Source organism: Pan paniscus, chromosome 6 (assembly GCF_029289425.2).
Source record: "Pan paniscus chromosome 6, NHGRI_mPanPan1-v2.0_pri, whole genome shotgun sequence".
Taxonomy (NCBI): Eukaryota; Metazoa; Chordata; class Mammalia; order Primates; family Hominidae; genus Pan; species Pan paniscus.
The window spans coordinates 88,550,693-88,575,690 of NC_073255.2; the positions used below are offsets into that span (position 1 = coordinate 88,550,693).

The 24,998-nt window shown below is 42.2% G+C and overlaps 1 long non-coding RNA gene across 2 annotated transcripts in view; it reads right to left on the minus strand.

Annotated features, from left to right (window-relative positions):
• Positions 1 to 3,426: 3,426 nt before the first annotated feature.
• The window catches only part of LOC103786798 (uncharacterized), a 32,388-nt gene continuing 10,816 nt past the window's right edge, over positions 3,427 to 24,998 (minus strand). The window contains exons 2-3 of one of the 2 annotated variants that reach the window (XR_008625991.2): positions 19,223 to 24,759; positions 3,427 to 15,884 (exon numbers count right to left, since the gene is read on the minus strand). This is a non-coding gene — a long non-coding RNA (uncharacterized LOC103786798). Of the gene's footprint in view, positions 24,760 to 24,998 lie in introns of both variants that reach the window. The other variant, XR_008625990.2, reaches the window with a different exon arrangement.

Here is a 24,998-nt window from a genome sequence, read left to right on the forward strand (position 1 = left end):
CCCTCTCTGGGCTGGCCGAGGCTGGAGCCGGCTCCCTCTGCTTGCAGGGAGGTGTGGAGGGAGAAGCGCGGGCGGGAACCGGGCTGCGCGCGGAGCTCGCGGGCCAGCGCGAGTTCCGGGTGGGCGTGGGCTCGGCGGGCTCCGCACTCAAAGCGGCCAGCAGGCGCCGCTGGCCCCAGGCAGTGAGGGGCTTAGCACCTGGGCCAGCAGCTGCGGAGGGGGCGCCGGGTCCCCCAGTACCGCCGGCCCGCCCGCGCCAGGCTGGAATTCTCGCGGGGCCTCAGCCGCCTCCCGGCCGGGCAGGGCTCAGTACCTGCAGCCCGCCATGCCAGAGTCCCCCGCGGTGGGCTCCTCGGCAGCCCGAGACTCTTCGACGGGCGCCGCCCCCTGCACCCGGTCCCATCGACCGCCGAAGGGCTGAGGAGTGCAGGCGCGCACCACAGGACTAGCGGGCAGCTCCTCCCACGGCCCTGGCCTGTGATCCACTAGGGGAAGCCAGCTGGGCTCCTGAGTCAGGTGGGGACTTGGAGAACCTTTATGTCTAGCTAAAGGATTGTAAATGCACCAATCAGTGCTCTGTGTCTAGCTCGGGGTTTGTGGATGCACCAATCAGCACTCTGTATCTGGCTAATCTGGTGGGGACTTGGAGAACCTATATATCTAGCTAAAGGATTGTAAATAACACCAATCAGCACTCTGTGTCTAGCTCAAGGTTTGTAAATGCACCAGTGTTCTGTGTCTAGCTAATCTCTTGGGGACTTGGAGGGCCAGATAAGAGAATAAAAGCAGGTGGCTGGAGCCAGCAGCAGCAATCTGCTTGGGTCCCCTTCCACACTGTGGAAGCTTTGTTTTTTCACTCGTTGCAATAAATCTTGCTGCTGCTCGCTCTTTGGATCTGCACTGCCTTTATGAGCTGTAACACTCACCTAGAAGGTCTGCAGCTCCACTCCTGAGGCCAGCGAGACCACAAACCCACCGAGAGGAATGAACAACTCCAGACGCGCCGCCTTAAGAGCTGTAACACTCACGGCGAAGGTCTGCAGTTTCACTCCTGAAGCCAGTGAGACCACGAACTCACCAGAAGGAAAAAACTCTGACCACGTCTGAACATCAGAAGGAACAAACGCCGGACACACCATCTTTAAGAACTGTAACACTCACCTCGAGGGTGTGCAGCTTCATTCTTGAAGTCAGTAAGACCAAGAACCCACCAATTCTGGACACAGTGCAATCACAGCTCACTGCAGCCTTGAACTCCTAAGGTCAAGCAATCCTCCTGCCACAGCCTCCTAAGTAGCTGGGACTACAAGTACACACCACCATGTCCAGCTAATTTTTGTATTTTTTATAGAGATGAGGTCTCACTATGTTGCCCAAGCTGGTCTCAAACTCCTGGCTTTCAGAAATCGTCCTTCCTCGTCCTCCCAAAGTGCTAGGATTATAGGTATGAGCCATTTTGCCCAATCTAATTTGTGGTCTTTTCACAAATACCCTCCCCCTCTCACATTCCGTGTGTGTGTGTGTGTGTGTGTGTGTGACTATCATAAATACTGTCATTTTTTTCCATGTTGATGAAAGAGCTTAATACAAATATATAATAGAAGGAAAAAATAAAATTGGGTAATTTTCACTTCGTTGATGGTATTATTATTTTCCAAGCTTTGAAGCAATCACAGATGAGAAGATCTTCATTTGAAAACACATAAAAGTCCTGAAAATAGTACAATTAAAATGAAAAGGAAATTACCAGAGTAAATAATTGCTGTAAATATGACCCAGAAGTGTTAATTTCCACGTCTTTGGAAAGTCTAATGTATGTCTGGGGCGGGGAGGGGAGCCAAAGAATGCAGGAGGAATGTTCCTCAAAAGAAGAAACACAATTCACACAAAAGGCAATGCTTATTTTTAAATGGTTCAACCTCACAGTAATCAAAGAAATGCAAATTAAAAGTACAATAAGAAATCATTTATCCATTGTAGCCGGGCGCGGTGGCTCACGCCTGTAATCCCAGCACTTTGGGAGGCCGAGGCGGGTGGATCACAAGGTCAGGAGATTGAGACCATCCTGGCTAACACAGTGAAACCTCGTCTCTACTAAAAAAAAAATACAAAAAATTAGCTGGGCATGGTGGTGGGCGCCTGTAGTCCCAGCTACTTGGGAGGCTGAGGCAGGAGAATGGCGTGAACCCAGGAGGCAGAACTTGCAGTGAGCAGAGATTGTGCCACTGCACTCCAGCCTGGGCGACAGAGCGAGACTTCGTCTAAAAAAAAAAAAAATTTTTCATTTATCCATTGTAAATGAGCTGGGAAACCTTTTTCTCATAATGTTCCTTGTTAGTGAGTTGCAGTAGGAAAGAAATAAAGAAGTTCACTGAAACAATGTACATGAGGACTGCTGGAAACAAGCCCTTTGCAAAGCATTTTGCCAAAGGGTATCAAGAGACGCAACAATGCTCATACTCTTTGATCCAACAATCCCACACCTAGGAACTTGACCAAAGGAAACGATTCTGAAGAGGAAAGAAAGTTATTTTAAAATCTTAGCTCAGGTGGGGCGCATGCCTGTAATCCCAGCACCTTGGGAGGCCAAGGCAGATGGATCACGAGGTCAGGAGTTCGAGACCAGCCTGGCCAACATGGTGAAACCGTGTTTCTACTAAAAATACAAAAAATTAGCCAGGCATGGTAGCACACGCCTGTAATCCCAGCTACTCGGGAAACTGAGGCAGGAGAATTGCTTGAACCCAGGAGGCAGAGGTTGCAGTAAGCTGAGATCACGCCATTGCACTCCAGCTTGGGCAACAAGAGCGAAACTCCATCTAAAAAAAAAAATTAGCTGAAGTTTTTTTTTGTTTTCTTTTCTTTTTTTTTTTTTTTTTTTTTTTTGAGACACAGTCTCACTCTGTCACCCAGGCTGGAGTGCAGTGACACAATCTCAGCTCACTGCAACCTCCACCTCCCAGGTTCAAGAGATTCTCCTGTCTCAGCCTCCTGAGTAGCTGGGACTACAGGCATGAGTCAATTTTTGTATTTTTAGTAGAGAAGGGGTTTCATCATGTTGGCCAGGCTGGTCTGGAACTTCTGACCTCAAGCGATCTGCCTGCCTCAGCCTCCCAAAGTGCTGGGATTACAGGTGTTAGCCACCACACCTGGCCTAATTTTTGTGTTTTTAGTAGAGGCAGTGGTTTCACCATGTTGGCCAGGCTGGTCTCGAACTCCTGACCTCAGGTGATCCACCCACCTCGGCCTCCCAAAGTGCTAAGATCACAGGCGTGAGCCACTGTGCCCAGCCCACTGCAGTTTTATTTGTAAAATCTGGAAAGGAATATAGTATAGTGGAAAGAGTGTTACCAGAAAGGGGTCCCCATCCAGACCACAAGAGTGGGTTCTCAGACCTCACACAAGAAAGAATTCAGGGTGAATCCATACAGTAATGTGAAAGCAAGTTTATTAAGAAAGTAAAGGAATAAATAATGGCTACTCCATAGGCATAGCAGCAGCTTGGGATGCTTGATTGATAATACTTAGTTACTTCTTGATTATATGCTAAACAAGAGGTGGACTGTTCATGAGTTTTCCAGGAAAGAGGGGGGTAATTATTGGAACTGAGAGTCCCCTCCCCCTTTCTAGACCATATAGGATGACTTCTGTAAAACGTCATGGCACTGGCGGGAGTGTCTCTTAGCATGCTAATGCATTATAATGAAGCAGCGTTATTTGTCTGGGGTAATACCAGAGGTTTGTTGCCCCACACCTGGAGAAATTGAGGATGCAGACACACACAAGGAGTGAGGTTAAGAGTGGAGGTTTAGTAGGCAAAAGAAAGAGTAAAGCTCTTTCTGCTGCAGAGAGGGAGGGCCTCTTAAGTTGGTCTTCTAGTCTCGTGGTGAAATGCAGGGGATTTTTATAGACAAGCTTGAGGAGGTGGTATCTGATTTACCTAGGGCCCAAGAGATTGACTGGACCAGGTGTGCCATTTGCATAGCATGCAAAGAAGCTGGCCATCCCACCCTAATCTCTTCGTTTCTTTTTTTTTTTTTTTTTTTGAGACAGGGTCTCACTCTGTCGCCCAGACTGGAGTGCAGTGGCGCAATCTCAGCTAACCACAACCTCTGCCTCCCAAGCTCAAGCGATTCTCTTGCCTCAGCCTCCTGAGTAGCTAGGATTACAGGCGTGGGCCACTACCACTCAGCTAATTTTTGTATTTTTAGTAGAGAGAGGGTTTCACCATGTTGGCCAGGCTGGTCTCAAACTCCTGACCTCAGGTGATCCGCCTGCCTCGGCCTCCCAAAGTGCTGGGATTACAGGTGTGAGCCACCGTGCCCAACCCCACCCTAATCTTTTATTATGCAAATGGAGTCTCTACCTGGCCGTCTCCATGTTGCCTGCTTTTTTACTGCACACGTGGCGACAAAGAAAAGGGAAGAGGGAACTTCCATGTTGAATATACCTGGCTTCCAGGTATCCCTTTTCTATTGGCACAGCTGTCAGCATTTACCTATGCAAGCTTTTAGCTTGCTTATCTATGTTTGCAGCTTGATTTTTCAGGCTGCTTTCTGTTAGAAAAGAAATGATTTGGGGGCTGCTTTTTATTAAAAGGTAACCTTACTGAAGGCTCTCTTACCCTCACTATCTGCCTAAATAATTTCTTTCTAGCTCCTGTATCAATAATTAGCATATAATGAGCAGTGAGGACAACCAGAGGTCACTCTCATCGCCATGTTGGTTTTGGTGACTTTTGGCTGGCTTTACCGCATCCTGTTTTATCAGCAAGGTCTTTGTGACCTGTATCTTGTGCTGACCTCTTATCTCATCCTGTGACTAAGAATACCTAACTGGGAATGCAGTCCAGCAGGTCTCAGCCTTATTTCACCCAGCCCCTATTCAAAATGGAGTCACTCTGGTTTGAATGCCTCTGACAAGAGTAAAAATTTTCATTTCAAAAAAAGAATGGGCTCAAATTCCGGTTGTCTCCCGATCCTTCCCTTGTCACCTTATGGCTTCTTCATTTCCACCGTGTAATTGCCTGTAATAGTGAAGTACATTCACCTTGCAAGCTTTAGGAAAGATTGAACAAAAGGTATTTACACAACTGTGTTGTAACTGAATATAAAAGACAATTTTATTATTTTGATCATCAAAAGGAAGACATGGGAAGAGCCCATACTGCCAACAATAAGAAAAATTTAAGTCACTTATAATACAACCACTGCTGTGGAAAACTATAGCCACTAGGGGCTATAATTATGAAGATAATGGATCAATCCAAAAAAAAAACACACACTCCTGATTCTTTCGGGCAGACAACAAAATGATATAATTATGTAAAAATTATGCCATGAATGAGAACAGGAAAGAAAGATAGAATAAAATGAAGACAGCTTCTGCATTTGGGAGGTAGAATTGCAGGCAGTCTTTGTTTATCTTATTATCACTATGATTTGTTTGTACAATAAATAAGAGTTAGACTTGGGGAGAATCACTACTGAATTTTATCAAAAGCCTCGTCCTATCTACTGAGATAACAGCATGTTTCATTACTTTTCCCATAGATTGTGGTAATAGCTTTCCTTCCATTACCCCAGCCTCGGTCTCCTAGGTGAACATCTACCAGATCCTAGTGCATTCCATTTAATTCAAGCCTGAGAACTTTTACTGAGCAACTACTTTTTACCAAGTTCTGCCACTAAGAGAGGAAGAGGTCAATGGGGGATATTACCTTGGTGAGGGTCCAATCCAGGACCCCAGGACCAGAGAGGGGCCCACAGGGGAAAGAGAGGGGCTGGGGCCTTCACAGAAGGCAAGTAGAATGGGCAGAGTGAGGCCATAAGGGGAAGCACTTTGCCATGAGTGTCAGAGCTTAGCATGGGGCTTGGCACATAGTGGGTGCCCAATAAACATTTTATGAATTGAACTGAACTGTATTGCATGGGGGAGTCTCACTCCCATCCCCAACCTCTCCTACTCCAGACCAGCATCAGGGACAAGCCCTTGCCCTCCCAGCAACTGAAACCACCTTTGCAAAATTATGACTGAGACAGTGAAAGAGATCTAACTTCACTGACTCCATCTTGTTTCTAACCTCCAAGCTGTCCTCATTCATTCCTGGGCATAGGCTGAACTAACTTTGGGAGAAATTTAGTTTATAGTTTAAACAAAAGCGACTAGATTGCCTTTGTAGGACTAACATTAGCCACAAGATTAGAAATTACGGTTTTAGGAGTCATGCAGCTGGAGGCTACAAGATTCTGACCCTCCCTAAACTGCTCCTAAGACCAGTGCTTGAGATATTTTGCAGACCCTGCATTTGATAGAGCAGCTGGCACCACCCAGACTGATAAACTGGCTCATCTAATCTTGTGGCTCCTCCCACCCAGGAACTGACTCAGTGCAAGAAGACAGCACGTACCCACTACGATTTTATCTCTGACAAATCAGCACTCCCGGGTCACTGGCTCCACTCACCCACCAAGTAGTCCTTAAAAACTCTGCTCTCCTTGGCCGGGCGTGGTGGCTCATGCCTGTAATCCCATAATCCTGGCACTCTGGGAGGCCGAGGCAGGCGGATCACGAGGTCAAGAGATTGAGACCATCCTGGCCAACATGGTGAAACCTCGTCTCTACTAAAAATACAAAAATTAGCCGAGCGTGGTGGCACAGGCATGTAATCCCAGCTACTCAGGAGGCTGAGGCAGGAGAATCGCTTGAACCTGAGAGGCAGAGGTTGCAGTGAGCTGAGATCGTGACACTGCACTCCAGCCTGCCAGAGTGAGACTCCGTCTCAAAAAAAAACAAAACAAAAACAAACAAACAAAAACTCTGCTCCCCGAATGCTCCAGGGGACTGCTTTGAGTAATAATAGAACTCCAGTCTCCCACACAGCCAGCTCTGCATGAATTACTCCTTCTCTATTGCAATTCCCCTGTCATGAAAAATTGGCCCTGTCTAGACAGCATGCAAGGTGAACCCACTGGGCAGTTACAGAATCCCCTGACCTTTCTCCCCATGGTCTCCTTCTCCAAAGCCTAGTCCAAGCCAGTGAGAAAGGAGGAAGGAAGAAACCAGTCAGGCAGGCAGTTAGGGTGGGTCCTCAGTTGAGTTCTTTCAAACGAAAGAACAGCCTGCAGCCACAGACAAAGGAACTTGCACAAGGGGGCTTGCCTAAGACGTGCCTATAGCTGCATAGACCCAGCACCTTGGGATGCTGAGGCAGGTGGATCCCCTGAGGTCAGGAGTTCGAAACTAGCCTGGCCAACATGGTGAAACCCCATCTCTACTAAAAATACAAAATTAGCCAGGGGTAGTGGCATGCGCCAGTAATCCCAGCTATTTGGGAGCCTGAGGCAGGAGAATCACTTGAACCTGGGAGGCAGAGGTTGCAGCAAGCAGAGATCTCACCACTGCACTCCAGTCTAGGAGACAGAGTGAGACCCTGTCTCAAAAAAAAAGAAAAAAGTCCACACAAGAGGCTTGTCCAGACATACCTGCAATGGAAAATTCAATTCCCTGACACATGCGCAGTATGGGGAACAAAGCAATATGGAGTAACTCAAGCTGAGGGCCCGCATGCACACTAGGAGGACGGGGACCAGAAATTCACACCTTATGCAAATGAGACACCTACCTCTCATCAATTTCTTTTAAAAGCCTCTGTATTCACCTGTGCAACATCGACCCTTGGCCGGGCACGGTGGCTCACACCTGTAATTCCAGCACTTTGGAAGGCCGAGGCAGGCGGACCACAAGGTCAGGAGATCGAGACTATCCTGGCTAACCCAGTGAAACCACATCTCTACTAAAAAAATACAAAATGAATCAGCCGGGCGTGGTGGTGGGCACCTGTAGTCCCAGCTACTCGGGAGGCTGAGGCAGGAGAATGGCGTGAACCCGGGAGGTGGAGCTTGCAGTGAGCCGAGATCACACCACTGCACTCCAGCCTGGGCGACAGAGTGAGACTCTGTCTCAAAAAAAAAAAAAAAAAAAGAAGAAACAGCAACCCTTTTTCAGGACCCCTCTCTGCGGCAGATAACTATCTCTCTCTCTTTCATTTATTAAACTCCTGCTCTAACCTCACCTGGGAGAGTTCATGCCCTTGATTTCTTCAGCCGTGAGACAGAGAACTTCAGGTAGCACCCTAGACGATGAGGCCATTTCACGAAAGCTCTAGTCCTAGTGGTTTGTTTTTGTTTTTTGAGACAGGGTCTTGCTCTGTCACCCAGGCTGGAGTGCAGTGGTGTGATCATGGCTTACTGCAGCCTCAAACTCCTAGACTCAAGCAGTCCTCCCACCTCGGCCTCCCAAGCATCTGGGACTACAGGTGCACCCCACTATGCCTAATTTTTTTTTTTTTTGAGACCAAATCTTGCTCTTTCCCCCAGGCTGGAGTGCAGTGGCGCAATCTCAACTCACTGCAACCTCTGCCTCCAGGGTTCGAGCAATTCTCCTGCCTCAGCCTCCCAAGTAGCTGGATTACAGGCATGTGCCACTAGGCCCAGCTAATTTTTTGTATTTTTAGTAGAGGTTTCGCCATGTTAGCCAGGCTGGTCTCGAACTCCTGACCTCGGGTGATCCACCTGCTTCTGCCTCCCAAAGTACTGGGATTACAGGCGTGAGCCACTGCACCTGGCCCTGACAAATTATTTTTAATTTCTTTGTAGAGATGAGGTCTTGCTATGTTGTCCAGGCTGGTCTCAAACTCCTGGCTTCAAGTGGTCTTCCCATTGAAGTGTTGGGATTACAAGTGTGAGCCACCACGCCCAGCCCTGGCCTTGGTTCTTTGCTCCTACAAAGTGCTAGAAAAAAAACCCTGCCTGGTCCCTAAACAGACCTCCAGGGACCATATTTGATCAACGAAAACTCCATACCCGGGGTATACTGACAAGGCACATTTTCCGATTTGTAGAGTTACTTGTTTAACAAGCAAAACAAAATACATCCTGCAAAGAAACAAGAAACCATCACAGCTAGGTTTAGATTTAATGAATTACTTTTACTGAAAAGAACAAAACTATGTGAGAAGAGTATAAAACTCTAGTGTGGAAAAAAAAAGAAAAAAACAGTGTATCTACCTTTTTTTTTTTTAGGCGGAGTTTCACTCTGTTGCCCAGGGTGGAGTGCAGTGGTGCAATCTCGGCTCACTGCAAGCTCCGCCTCCCAGGTTCACGCCATTCTCCTGCCTCAGCCTCCCCAGTAGCTGTGACTACAGGTGCCCGCCACCACACCAGGCTAATATTTTGTATTTTTAGTAGAGACAGGGTTTCACCGTGTTAGCCAGGATGGTCTCGATCTCCTGACCTCGTGATCTGCCCGCCTCGGCCTCCCAAAGTGCTGGGATTACAGGCGTGAGCCACTATCTTTTCTTTTTTCTTTATTCTTTTTTTTTTTTTTTTTTTTTTTTTTTGAGACAGAGTCTTGCTCTGTTGCCAGGCTGGAGTGCAGTGGTGTGATCTTGGCTCACAGCAACCTCCACCTCCCAGATTCAAGTGATTCCCCTGCTTCAGCCTCCCAAGTAGCTGGGATTACAGACATCTGCCACCACACTTCTACAAAAATATAATAATTTTTGTATTTTAGTAAAGACAGGGTTTCACCATGTTAGCCAAGATGGTCTCGATCTCCTGACCTCGTGATCTACCCACCTCAGCCTCCCAAAGTGCTGGGATTACAGGCGTGAGCCACGGCGCCCGGCCTAAGCGCGTCTATCTTTTCTCTGTCATTCATCTTCTGCAGAAGCTGACGATGCATCGTTCTTCTCCTCTTTGAAGGGCCCATCGTGATCCATAATTCCTATTTCTCTTAATATTTTCAAATATCTCTTGGGCAAGCCATCAAGCAATCCGCTTGGCCCATGAGTGATTTTCCAGTCCATTATTTTATTTTATTTTATTTTTGAGACAGAGTGTCACTCTGTTTTCCAGGCTGAAGTGTAGTAGTGTGATCTCAGCTCACTGCAAACTCCACCTCCCAGGTTCAAGCAATTCTCCTGCCTCAGCCTCCTGAGTAGCTGGGATTACAGGTGCCCACCACCACACCTGGCCAATTTTTGTATTTTTAGTAGAGACGACTTTTCACCATGTTGGCCAGGCTAATCTGAAACTCCTGACCTCATGTGATCTGCCTGCCTCGGCCTCCCAAAGTGCTGGCATTACAGGCATGAGCCATCGTGCCCGGCCGATTTTCTAGCAGCATTGTTGTGAGCCCAAGCTGTCCCCCTCCTTGACTGTGTGAAAATGTTTAACTGGGAATTGTCACCTGTAAAAAAAAAAAAAAAAAAAAAAAAATTCCTCTCGCACAGCAAGGCTTGCCATCAGTTTTCTTTTCCTGACCTGGTTATTTATTTTTATTCTGAAATAAAACGTTATAGCTAAGGAATTTGAAGCACACTTCAAGGAACATCACATTACAGGGCGGAAGGAGCAAGCTGCCCAGTGGAAGGGGGCCACCAGCGTCCCCTCAAACCTGGTGGCAGCCGCATGGTTGCTGGGGTTTATGTGCTGTAGCCGTGTTCCCCACATTTACTACTCAAAAATGCACCCCTGGCTGAGCGCAGTGGTTCACACCTGTAATCCCAGCACTATGGAAGGCCGAGGCAGGCTGATCACCTGAGTTCAGGTGTTCAAGACCAGCCCGGTCAACATGGTGAAACCCCATCTCTACTAAAAATACAAAAATTAGCCGGGCGTGGTGGTGGGCACCTGTAGTCCCAGCTATTCTGGAGGCTGAGGTGGCAGAATCGCTTGAACCTGGGAGGGAGAGGCTGTAGTGAGCTGAGATCGTGCCACTGCACTCCAGACTGGGCGACAGAGTGAAACTCTGTCTCAAAAAATAAAAATAAAAATAAACACACAAAATGCACCCCTTTGGCCAGGCACAGTGGCTCACACCTGTAATCCCAGCACTTTGGGAGACCAAAGCAGAAGGATTCCTTGATCCCAGGAATTCAAGATCAGCCTAGGCAACATAGCAAGACCCCACCCCTACAAAAAAATAAAATTAGCCGGACATGGTGGTGCATGCCTGTAGGCTTAGCTACTCAGGTGACTGAGGTGGGAAGATCACTTGAGCCCAGGAGTTGGAGGCCACAGTTAGCTATGATCATGCCACTGCACTCCAGTCTGCATGACAGTGTGAGACCCTGTCTCAAAACAAACAAACAAGAGACCCTGGAGATGGCCTGAACTAATATTTGACCTGATCACGCCATTTGACAAATGCTGGAAGCCGGTTTTTTGCTTTTTTTTTTTCTTTTGAGAGAGTCATCATTCTATTACTCAGGCTGCAATGCAGTGGCTCGATCTCAGTTCACTGCAACTTCCGCCCCCCGGGTTCAAGTGATTCTCCTGCCTCAGCCTCCTGAGTAGCTGGGATTATAGGCACGTGCCACCACACCCGGCTAATTTTTGTATTTTTAGTAGAGATGAGGTTTCACCATGTTGGCCCGGCTGGTCTCGAACTCCTGACCTCGTGATCTGCCTGCCTCAGCCTCCCAAAGTGCTGGGATTACAGGCGTGAGCCACCGCGCCTGGCCTGGAAGCCAGTATTATTGGAGGAGGTGCAGGATGGAATTCGATTTCCTTTAGGGACCTCAGGCAAGTCACTAGCTCTTCATGGTACTCAGTCTCTCATCCCCTCAAGGGCTGCCCGACAGCCTCTTCCAGCCCTGACATTTGTGATTCCGGTGTCTGTTGTGAGAGTGGGTGCTGGTAACAGCCCTGTGCACTCTTAACTCAGGAAAGATTCCATTTAGATTCCTTGTTGGAAACATGTTGGCTTTCTTGTGGAAGGCTACGATTTATGCTGAAAGTCGCCTCTGCAGTAGGAAGCTAAGATTTCCCTCCCTGCCCCATTTTTTTCCCAACTCCTCCAGACTCATTTGGCCTGAGTGCAACAGAATAAAAGAGGAAAGTTTAGTATCAGCTTCACCGGGTTCATTTTGCAAACCTCACTTAGATTTACCATTAGGTTTAGGGCTAGAGTAGGGCTTATGGTAGAGTTAGGATTGAAGCTAGGGCTGTTTTTAGGATTAGGATTTGATTTAGGGGTAGGGTTAGGGATAGGACTAGAGTTAGGTTAGGGTTAAGTGATGGCTACGGCTAGGATTCAGGCTAGGTTTAGGGTTATGAGCAGGATTAGTCTTAGGGTTAGGGATAAGGGTAGGGCTAAAACCAGGGCTAGGATTAGAGATATTTGTAGGCTTAATTTTGTGTATATGTATATATAGATAGATAGATAGATAGATAGATATAAACACACACACACATATATATAATTTTGTGTGTGTGTGTATATATATATATATATATATTTTTTTTTTTTTTTTTTTTTTTTTTTGAGACAGAGTCTCGTTCTGTTGCCCAGGCTGGAGTGCAGTGGCTCAATTTCGGCTCACTGCAACCTCCACTTCCTGGGTTTAAACAATTCTTGTGCCTCAACCACCCGAGTAGCTGGGACTACAGGCATACTCCATCACGCCCGGCTATTTTTTGTATTTTTAGTAGAGACGGGGTTTCACCATGTTGGCCAAGCTGGTCTCAAACTCCTGGCCTCAAGTGATCCACCTGCCTTGGTCTCCCAAAGTGCTGAGATTACAGGCGTGAGCCACCACACCCAGCCTTTTTTTTTTTTTTTTTTTTTGAGATGGAGTCTCGCTCTGTCACCCAGGCTGGACTGCAGTGAAGCGATCTCGGCTCACTGGGTTCAAGCGATTCTCCTGTCTCAGCCTTCCGAGTATCTGGGATTACAAGCATGCACCACCATGCTCGGTTAATTTTTGTATTTTTAGTGGAGATGAGGTTTCCCCATGTTGGCCAGGCTGGTCTCGAACTCCTGAACTCAGGTCATCCGCGGCTCAGCCTCCCAAAGTGCTGGGATTACAGGCATGAGCCACCACACCCAGCCTATTTCCTGACTTTGATTGGCCCCTGAGTCTGTCGCCTCACCCCTTCTTCAGCATTTATCTCCTTCACAGCTTCTCTGTCTATGGAGGGCCCCAGACAGGCTTTGCTTCCCAAAGGAAACCAGGCAAAGTGGTTTTGGGATGTGACTGGAAGGCCAGGATCATGCCAGGGAGAGAGGGCAGAGGGGCAGGACGTGGAGGTAGGTGCTCAAAGGATCTGGACACAAGGAGGGAGGGCTTGAGGCCTATCAAGTAGGGGTACTTCCCTGGATACCCACCCATCCAGATCAGAGGGACAGAGGGACAGGCTGAGCCCAAGGCCCTGTGGCCAATGCCACCCCATCACCATAATAAGCTCCTACTATGTGCCTTGTATTAGGTGGTTTGCATACACTGTCCCATTGAATCCTCACAACAATCCCAATGCACCCCCCCTTTTTTTTTTTTTGAGACAGAGTCTCACTCTGTCGCCCAGGCTGGAGTGTCGTGCTGTGATCTCGGCTCACTGCAACTTCTGCCTCCCACATTCAGGCAATTCTCCTGCCTCAGTCCCCCAAGTAGCTGGGATTACAGACTCCTGCCACCATACCCAGCTAATTATTGTATTTTTACTAAAGAGGGGTTTTGTCATGTTGGCCAGGCTGGTCTCAAACTCCTGACCTCAGGTGATCTGCCCACCTCAGCCTCCCAAAGTGCTAGGATTACAGGCGTGAGCCACTGCGCCCAGCCCCTATGTACTCTTGTTCCCAATTTTACAAATGAGGACTGGAAGCTCAGAGAGGTTAAGTGACTTTCCCAGGGTCACACAGCTGGTAAATGGGGAGCTAGGTTTCAAACCTAGTGTGCCTCGCTCTAAAGGCTGTGCTCTTTCTGCTAAGTCATGCTACCTCCAGGGAGGAACACATCAGGTATTAGAAGTGGCAGGACTAAGGAGACGCCAGAGCCAAGGAGACCCACGTGGATAGGAAACAAGGATACAAGAAAGTGGGAAAGTCTAGGATAAAGACACCCCAGGCCAGGCACGGTGGCTTATGCCTGTGATTCCAGCATTTTGGGAGGCCGAAGCAGGAGGATCACCTGTGGTCAGGAGTTCAAGACCAGCCTGGCCAACATAGTGAAATACAAAAATTAGCCAGGTGTCGTGGCACACGCCTATAGTCCCAGCTACTCAGGAGGCTGAGGTGGGAGGATCACTTGAACCCAGGAGGCAGAGGTTGCAGTGAGCCAAGATCCCACTCCATCCTGGGTGACAGAGTGAGACTCCATCTTAAAAAAAAAAAAAAAACCCCAAAGGCTCTTCTCTGGTCAGACTATGGAGAGAATGTGGGGCCAAGCAAGAAACTCCAGTGATATGAGGTGGGGTGGGCAACTGTACCACCAGATCTTTTTTTTTTTTTTTTGATATAGTCATTCTCTGTCACCCAGACTGTGGTACAGTGAAGCAATCATAGCTCACTGCATCCTCCAACTCCTGGGGTCAAGCGATCCTCCTGCCTCAGCCTCCCAAAGTGCTGAAATTATAGGCATGTACCACCATGCCTGGCTAATATTTTTATATTTTGTAGAAATGAGGGTCTCACTATGTTACCCAGGCTGGTCTCGAACTCCTGGCATCAAGTGATCCCTCCTACTCAGCCTCCGAAAGCACTGGGATTACAGGTATGAGCCACTGCGCCCCTGCCTCATGGTCTCTTATGTAATCCCAGCACTTTGGGAGGCCGAGGCGGGCGGATCACGAGGTCAGGAGATCGAGACCATCCTGGCTAACACGATGAAACCCCGTCTCTACTAAAAATACAAAAAAATTAGCCGGGCGTCGTGGCGGGCGCCTGTAGTCCCAGCTACTCGGGAGGCTGAGGCAGGAGAAAGGCGTGAACCCGGGAGGCAGAGCTTGCAGTGAGCCGAGATCGAGCCACTGCACACTCCAGCCTGGGCGACAGAGCGAGACTCTGTCTCAAAAAAAAAAGAAAGAAAGAAAAACTATAAATTCCAGCAAAACAGAATCCTCCCTCTCACTGCATGTCCAAGGGCAACCAGCTGACACTTCATAATCTTCCAAATTCCCCATCCCATAAAATAGTGGCAATGACCAACCCAGCCCCATGACCAAGGATCTGCTGCAATACAGTGACCTATTTCCTCAAGTCAGCAAAGACCATCGAGCCCCCCGAGTGCTCTAAAAATACAGCTGCGTACATGGCCAGAGCAGCCGCAAAGATGCCACCTGGGCTCAATGTGCTCGTCAAGATGCACGCTTTGGAAAAATAACAAAGAGCCGTAGTTTTTCTATGGAGAGGATGGCCGGACAGCAGGGTGGATGCTCAATGAGCTCTAGGGGATGGGTCCTTCTACAGTTCATCCTAACCGCACCTTGCCTTCTCCTTCATTAGCAGTTTGCAGTCATTCTGTTCAATTGCTTGTTGTGCTGACGTTTGGCATTGCCTTTATTTACTTTGCAAATGACCCATTCTCAGGCTGAGGCGTTCAGATACTTCACTTCTCTCTCCGAAGAGTAAGCATGACGGCCCAGCGCCGTGGCTCATACCTATAATAATCCCAGTGCTTTGGGAGGCAGAGGCAGGAGGATTGCTTGAGGTCAGGAATTCAAGACCAGCTTGGACAATAGAACAAGACCCTGTCTCTACAAAAAAAAATTAAAATTAGCCGAATGTAGTGGTTCATGCCTGTAGTCCCAGCCACTCAGGAAGCTGAGGCAGGAGGATTGCTTCAGCCCAGAACTTCAAGGCCACAGTGAGCTATGACAGTGCCACTGCTCTCCAATTTAGGTGACAGAGTGAGACCCCATCTCTTAAAAAAAAAAAAAAAAAAGGTTGTTTTTAATTCACTGGGCATTGTGATGCATACCTGTAGTCCCAGCTACTCAGGAGGCTGAGGCAGGAAGATTGCTTGAGCACAGACGTTCAAGGTTACAGTAAGCTACGATGGCACCATTGCGCTCCAGCCTGAGCAACAGAGCAAGATGTTTTCTCTAAAAATAAAGATAAAAATTAAAATCCAAGTAAAGTAAATCTTTAAAAGAAACAAAGTGCTTCTCAAACATTCAAGTACAGGGACCTCGGGTAGACTGAAAAAATGAGCCACTAGTGCCTTCCCTGGAAAAAACTCATTAAACAACTTCCACGTGATCATTGTTACTTATAGTTTACTAGTCAACATGCTTAAAGTCTAATTAGAAAAAAAATCCCTGGATATTAAGTTGGGAAACAGACCCAAGTCTGTATCTACATAAAGGTCACCACCTTGGTGACCTTTGGTAAATTTCATTTTTGTTCTTTGATTTCATTTTCTTTGAAAATGAGAAGCTGAAAGCTTTAAAGCTTTCTTCCCATAACTCCGAAATAGTTTATGAGCTCAAAAGAAAATATGACTAAAAGAAATGTGTGGGCATCATTACCTGGCTGCCCAGTATTTTCATGGACACAGACTTGTAACATATTCTGAAAGTTCCTTTAAGGAAAATAACTCTGTAGATATGGACAGCAAGGGAAAAGGGATCAATAAGAAAAAGAAAGGGAAATGAGTTAATGACAAAGGAGGAATGGTAGGTAGTAGAAATGATTCCCCACTTACTTGTTTTTTATCTATAGTCTAGTTATTCCTATTTGAAAACCTACTGGCACCAGGTATTATCAACAGGGATGAGTAATATGTAATTTTTATCTTTACTGGGTTACATTTGGCACAGGGACAGTTGACAGCTGTCAGTCAGGTGGCTGGTCAATGAGGAGATACATATAAAGCTGCCAAAATATTTTTGTTGCTTTAAATACTTACAAGTAAACCATTTTAGCTGGAAATTTTGTTGCACTGAAATTAAATAGGCTGATATTTAAAATATAATTAATTGAAGTTAACTACTGGGAGAATCAAGATTTTCCCTATTAATATATAAGGTTAAATAACATGTTTTTCCAAGTGTCTTTCTGAAACAGGAAAACAATTTTTCTCCACTGTAAATAAGCTATCTGTAAGATAGGAAGATAACTTGCAAATAATGTTTAAAATGCATATGTTTTAATGTTAAATATTTAGAGCAGGTGTAAATCAATGCTACTTTAAACTCCAATATTTTATTAAAATAAACCATTCCCATACATTGAGGGAGTTGGCATAGGTTTTTTTGTGACACAATGTTGAAGATTTATTAGAAAGGACAAACATAGCTGCATGGTGGACAAGAATTTACAGCTTCTCATAATGAAAATTTTAAAAAATGGGATTTTAGACTAAGTCTACAATTCAGGCACAGCTAAAATGATAAATTTTAGTTATTTTGAAATATTTGAGCTATATTTAATATTATTTCCAATAGCTTCATTTATACTTAAATAATTGACAGAGTCATAAACAATAGTTTGGCAGAAGCTTTTGGTTTGCTTATACTTAATGACAATGTAATAATTATAGCCAATGGTAATGCATGTGAAAACTTAACAAATACAATTCTGAAGTTGACATAAGAACACATGTTGTTCAGTTTTGCAGTAACTATCATCTTTAAAAGTAAATATTGTGATTGTTTAGGAATATAGTATTTAACAGACTAGAAAAATATAAGTAAATTTTCAAGTGCATGAAATACATACTAATTCTTTAAGAGACTAATGAAGTTATTCTAAAAATTTAGCGACTATAGTTACTCAGGTGTCTGAATCAATATAATGAAACATAATGAAGCATGACAAAATATATATGAAAGTAGCAGCTTGAAATCGCAATAAATACATATATATTTTTAAATGTTTTAATCATTTGAAATATATATGTAACAATTTATAATAAAAAGTATATTTGGGTTTTAATGTTTTAAAATAGGGGTTCATTAAAATGTTTGTGGGTAACGTTATGTTTTTTAAATATTAGCTATTTTGTTTGGGTGGAGTATTTCTGATAATTTTTTAAACCACAAATGTTTCATAATTTTCAACAGTAATTACAACAGTTTAAAAGAGTATGTTAGTTATACATTTGTGGCATATCCATGTCGTCACTGATTTAAAAATCATTTCAGGTACAGTGGTCATTAAAAAAGTCAGACCTTATTTTTTTTCCACTATAAAATCATGTGTTAAGGATGTAGATTTAAAGTTATTTATGGGATCATCAGAATAAAACAACTGCCTCATAGTATTAGTAATTTATATTGGTAGGAGTCTTTTCTTTCTTAAGCACCAATTCTACTCCCCACAGCCCAGAAAATTGATTTTATCCATAATAATTTATAGCATTCTTAATCAATGTATACTGTTGTTTCTTTTAAATTCATTAGCCCATGTTGCTTGTGAATATGGAATTTGGTTATTAAAATGGTTTCATATGTTTACTATGTATAGGCTCTAGCTTTGAGCTGCTTACTTGCTTAAATAAATGTTTTCAATTTACTATAATGCAACAATTTGTAGAGAAATGCTGTGAAGCATAGTTAAAAGAATGAATCCCTGAAATAGAATCACTTTTTAAAAATATGTCCTAACATGTGGTCTCATTTTTTCATGTTTTGCATTAATTAAAGTCCTATTCTAAAAAAAATATTTTTGCCTAAACTTTTGAATTAACAAAATAAAAATAAAAAATATACAAATATACGAATTTTGGAAATCAGTGATGTAAAAACATGCTTTAATACCGTCTTGGTTGTTAATTTCAAAGATTTTTCTCAAAAGACACTCTTTGTAAAGTAATGAGAAAATATTGCCACTTTTAATTATTAAATAATATTTACTACAATACAATTTACTTTTATTTAATTAAACATGCAATATATTTTAAATTATTTAATTATACATGCAATGTATATTTTAAAAATGTATTAAAATAAAGTTAATTGCATGTTCTCTCTATTCATGTTCTTGTAGCATGCACACATTTAAAAAAACCCAGTACATGTAATTTTTGAAAATAGTATGTACCATTACACCTTTTTATTTGGGAGATTTATTAGAAAATAACTTTTTATTCAGAAAAGATTATGACAGAATTAGATAAAAAGGAGACTAAAATGTGTGTTAAATCGTGTAATATTATAAATGTAATTAACTCTTCAACTTCCAAATATTGAAAACAGTAATGAAAGAGACCAATATTTAAAAATAGAATCTTTTTTTAAACCTAAAAAAAAAAACTAAAAAATTGTTATGTGGTAACAGCTTTACTTTCACATAAGGCAAACCCACTGTTGAGTGAGTTGGCTCTGATTCCAATGGTCTCATCAACTTTGTGAACACAGGTACCTCAGTGGTGCCTCTTTCAACACAACAAAATTAACTTTTAGAGATTAAAAAATATATTTTGGCAATTGAAACTCACCAGTGCCTTTCTGCTTCTCCAGGAAGTTGTACCCGTCAGCACCTGCTGAGGGCTTTGTTGTCCAAACCCTGACAGGTAAAAAAAATTCCTGTAGAATAAAGCCAGACCAGCTGGCTTTGAAGAGAAACCCCCAGTTTGGGCTGCGTTTGCCTCCTCTCCTTTTCTATGAAGACCGAGGCTTTGCCCCCTTGATCGTCAAGCCGTGAGATGCGTGATCTCTCTGCACAAGTGTCTGGCAGGCCGAGGTGCACCTGTTTCTGTCACTCTGGAGTAAATTTAGCTGTAAAGGTATCACTGACAACCAGACCTTTGTCAGTGCTGGCAAAAGAACACAGAATTGCTTCCCTCCCCTCCCCCCTCCCGACCCCCTATGCTGCTAGTTCCGATGGAAAATATCCAATCGGAAGTCTATCCAAAAATCATTCCTAAAAAATGAAATTGCTTTCATATGGTATAAAAAAGTAAGTTTCGTCATTTCAAGCAGATTTTAAAATTACATTTCCAAGAATAATCTTGGAACAAGACAAGTTTTCGTTCAATTAATTGTGGCTGGAAACTTTTTAATGGAAACATAGCACATACTTACTTCATTTCAGGTTATTAAATTGTGTTAAGCATAAAAGTTATTTGCCATTCTTTGCTGCAGCTCATTTGTTCTTTTCGATTCTAAGAAATATTAGAAGGTTAAATAACTTATCACATAGGAGAGATTATTCATACTACCAAAATTAGAATGTGTGTAGTTCTGAGGGACTGAATGTCAAAATTGTATGCTCATAGCACTAAAACTATTGGGAATCTAGGATGCCACTGGAACATGTAAAATGGCAGCTAAGGTCTATGGAAACCCTTCATGTTTAGAAACTGGCTAAAGCTTGAGTTCTCTTATCTTTTGGTTAAGGTAAGGACATTTATCATTTATGTGAATGTTTTAGACTAATTTCTTTATTAGTGGTTTGAGCAATATTCCTTTTGAGGAAAATAGAGAGGCAGGCAATATTCATTAATATGTCTGACATAAATAAAATAGTCAAGATATATAAAGCAGCCCAAGGAGTAACATCCTTAGCCAAAGCATTCTGAGCTTCTGCCTTAATAATTATGATTTCTTAAGTGGAGTTAAAAAGAGTTGTACAGAGTACCTGTTCTACCATATTATTGCTGTTTACAGGAGTTGGGTGTGATGAGAAAAGGAAAGCTGGGTCAAAATAAAAAATGCTTTGTAAAATAAACAAAGTTCCTATTTACTTACTATGTATAAACAGCCACTCACCAAGCCTCGTTTCTCCACAGGGCACCACTTTCAGATAAAAACATAGACCTGAATGGCATCATCCAGTATCCAAGGAAACCATGTAAGTACCTCTCTCACCGTGTACTTCTGTTATTCAGATCTTAAAAGCTAGCTGAGTACTGAATAAGTGAGTGTTTTTATTTAATAATTATAAGGGAGGTACTTTTTAGGAGCCTGCTAAAAAGAAACAGGTTCTTTATTGTTATGTGCGTCATAACAAAACTCTCATGTTTTCATCATATTTCATAAAATTATGTGCTTAGTACCACTCTCTCCATCAATTCTCATTCTTAGGTACAAAATAGTTACTCAAAGTCCTAATGAATTGGAAGTTTCAAACTTTTCCAAGACCCAAACAATGTTTCAGAGTCCTTGTGCCGGGAGTACTTTATTAATTGTAGTTAAACTTGTTAAATTTTAAAAATTAAGAAAAAATTCCTTGGAAAATAATGGTTTATTGGTAAACATGTATGGCAATTTATTTGGCCGTAGGCTTGCTTGAAGAGTGAGCAGGTGAGCAAAGAGACAAGATTACATGTTTAAACCAAGAAAAGAATCTTGAAAGTAAGTGTAATGACCAAGATGCAAAAATCTGTTTGGGGAAATTGTTGGGAGGTTGGCACATTATTTTCTTTATCCCCTCCCCACAAACTAATGTACATTTCTGCAGCTAATATCAAAGTTTTAATTCATGTTCAGGAGCTATGAAATCTACTGTGGAAATTTAGTTTCTAAACAACATGCTACTCTGGAGAAAGACATTCCTAAAATATTTGAAATTTCTACTATTTCCATACTTCGACTTTTTTTTTTGTTATTTGTACTATCTCCTTTTAAAATTAAATTATTTTCAATGTGAAATGATTATTCATTATTGTTTATATAGCTTTTCACGAAAACACTTAACATTTTCTATATACTCATGTAATTATAGACCTCGTTTTTTACCTTCTAAATTCACTATATGATTTACCTACTCTTTAAATACAGACATATTACTTTTCATTGAGGGTGGTTTCAGAGTTTTTCATATATATATTTTTTTGCTTTTGTCACTCGTGTGTATTTCTACTTTTCCTCTGCAGCATGGCTCCTTGCTAAGCATAAATGGTAGAGATTATCTCACAGTTTCTCTGAAGAATTAGAGAGGTCCTTCATGTTCAATAACTAACTGCAGGAGCATTTCACTTTATCACATAATTATGTCAAATTCTATTGTTTATGCATTTGCATATTTCTGCCTTTTAATATATGTTACCAAACACATCTTTCTGAATTGAGAAAAGTTGTCAGACTAAGGAATTCGCTGGAACTTTGGAAGGGCCTCCTCACCCAATAGGAAGACCTGGCTAGGAATTTAATTTTTTATGTAACTCACAAACTTCACAAGTGTGGAGTTTGAGACCGGAAGTGCTACCAAACTCCACTGAAAGTGGAGTTTGAGGCCAGAAGTGGGATTTCCTTGCTGCATAATAAAAATGGGCTTTGGCTGAGTAAAATTGGAAGCAGAGAGGGCTTAGAATAGATGTTTATAAAGAAAGAAAATGCTAATTGAAGGGGAAGACCAGGTAATGTTATAATTCACTATTTTGAGAAAATGGAATCTTTTGAATTCATTCTCCTTGTAATACAAGGGAAATGAAAATCTATAGTACAATGCTCATGGCACAATTTTAACTGTTTACATTAAAATATAAATTTTTCCAGAAAAAAATTTAAATTTGACATATTTAATGAAACCTCCTATAACAAAAGGAAAATTGCTATAGAAATAAATGTGTATATGTATATATATATACACACACACACACATTTATGTATATATTTGAGATTTTCCATTCATCAGTAGTCACCTCTCTAATGTAGACCAACCTTGTTTAGTAGAACTTTCTGTGATAATGGACATGTTCCATAGCTGCACCATCCCATATGGTACTCACTAGCCATATGTGGCTATTGAGTACTTGAAACATGGCTAGTGCAACAGAGAAACTTAATTTTGAATTTTATTTACATTTAATTAATTTAAATATAAATAGCCCACATGTAACTAGTGGCTACCATATAAACAACCTAGCTCTGGTCTAGATCACTTAGAAATGTGGGGAGAGTCAAATATGTATAGATTTGATATCACTATCAGTTATTTCTTATCTGTATCAACTACCATTGACCATTACTGAAATCATTAATGCCTGAAGAAGTGTGCTCCAACATTAATTTAGCAGGATTTTGAGAAATACTGTCATGTGATAGGCCAAACTGTAAAGAGTACTATTTTGTTTTCATCAGAAATTAAATACCCTCTTGCAGAGATTTTCTATTTCTTTTGGTATTCTGTCATACAATATAATTTTTTATGTTTACTTTAATATTTGAATTATATTACAGTAGAATTTCTTTATGATACTTTCTCAGAGATGAATGCTTTCATATGGTCGATAGGAAGACATTATAAAATTACTTTATAAGCCTGGGACAGCAACTTTTAAAATGGCCTTTGTAAACAAGACTACATGAAAAAGATAAATACACTAATGAAAATTCTAACTATGGGGACAAATATTTTTAAAAGTTTAGTTATAATTGGCTGGGTGTTGTGGCTCATGACTGTAATCCCAGAACTTTGGGAGGCCAAGGTGAGTGGATCATCTGAGGTCAGGATTCAAGACCAGCCTGACCAACATGGTGAAACCCTGTCTCTACTAAAAATACAAAATTAGCCGGGCGTGGTGGCAGGCACCTGTAATCCTAGCTACTTGGGAGGCTGAGGCAAGAGAATCACTTGAACCCGGGAGGTGGAGGTTCCAGTGAGCTGAGACCACACCATTGCACTCCAGCCTGGGCAACAAGAGTGAAACTCCATCTCAAAAAATAAATAAATAAATAAATAAATAAATAAATAAATAAAATAAAAATAAAAAAAGGAAAAAGTTTTCTTACAAGTTCTGCAATGCAACTTGGCAATACAACTTGGCAAATAATTCCAAAAATGTAATCGGCCTCAAAAAGTGCTCCCTAGCCTTGTTTCTCCAAAAGCTGATTCTACTTCCAAAGCACACATCAGAATTTAAATCTCCCATGACCTTTTCAGGCGTTTAGTGGAAATGATCATTAGGATTTGTGATGATACTTTTATAATAATGCTAGACAGTAATATCATAGATAGGATAATTGCGTATAAAATAATATTGAAAATTTTAAATTTGTATAGATTTTAAAAGTTAGTAAATTCATATCTTGAATGCTGATTATTTGTAGGACATTGAACCTAGAGACTCTGGGAAATATTTTTTTAAATGGGAGACATCCGTCCTTTTAGGAACTCTGTTTATTGGACCTGGGCATGTTCTTTTGGAAGGATAGGATTCAGATAAGCGAGAGAGAGGAGACTTCCTTTGGCATAACCTTGGACAAGCTACTGAGTGTTCCTTCTGCAGTGAAACAATAGGATTCTGGATAAAACATACTTTCTAATGAATTACTTGACTTCAGGAAACTTTTTTAACAACTCTAAAGATCCTTCTTCCTTGCCTCAGGATGAAAAAATTAAAAAGCATGAGGTGAAACTGCTGTTGAAGAGCAATAAACAAACAGGAAAAGTGGGATGGACAATTGAATTGTATGGGTTGTATTTATTTGCAAAGATACTGTTGGAAGTATAGCAGTCACATGCTCTATTAGACTGCTCCTAAACCGAGCCTTATTTGAAAAAAAAAACAAGGAGAACCAACAACCACATTTGTAGACCCAGTTTTTTGGTGTCCTTTTTTTTTTTCCTTTTGGTATCTTCAGTTAAGTAGCCAACCACTTTCATATTGTCAGATCTGTTTTCAGAAAGAGGGCCTACTTTTGCTCAGAAACCAGTGTTCTGTGTGGAGAAAACATGGGTCTCCATTGAAGGAATCCTACAAATCTCTGATATCTGCATGTTTGAGAAAGTACTTTCATTCAGACACATGGACTGTAACTTCTGAGTCCTTAACCACCACCTCAAATTAGTATGTATTTGTCTACTTTTAAGTGTATTTAACTTTTTGTTATGAAAATTCAGAATATATTAGAAAAGTAGAGGGAAAAGTGTAATGAAATTTTGTATAACCATACCTACCTTCGACAGCTATCATCTCATGGGCCAGGTTGTTTCATAATTGTTGTTTCCACTTTCCACTTCCACCTCAAATTATTTTGAAGTGAATCCCAGACATGACATCATTTTATCTGGTAACATTTCAGTCTGTATCTTTAAAAGATAAGATTTTTTTAACTTAAAAATGAACCACATCTAGAAAATTAACCACACTTAAAAAGTCAACATTTTCTTACTATTTTCAAATATACAAAACCAATATTCAAAATTTTCTGGTTGTCTCCGAAAGTTTTGTATTCTTTACTGTTTGAAGCAGGATACAAATAAGGTCCATACATTGTAATTGGTTAATATGTCTCCTCTTTTAATCTATAGGTTTATGTTTATTTTTC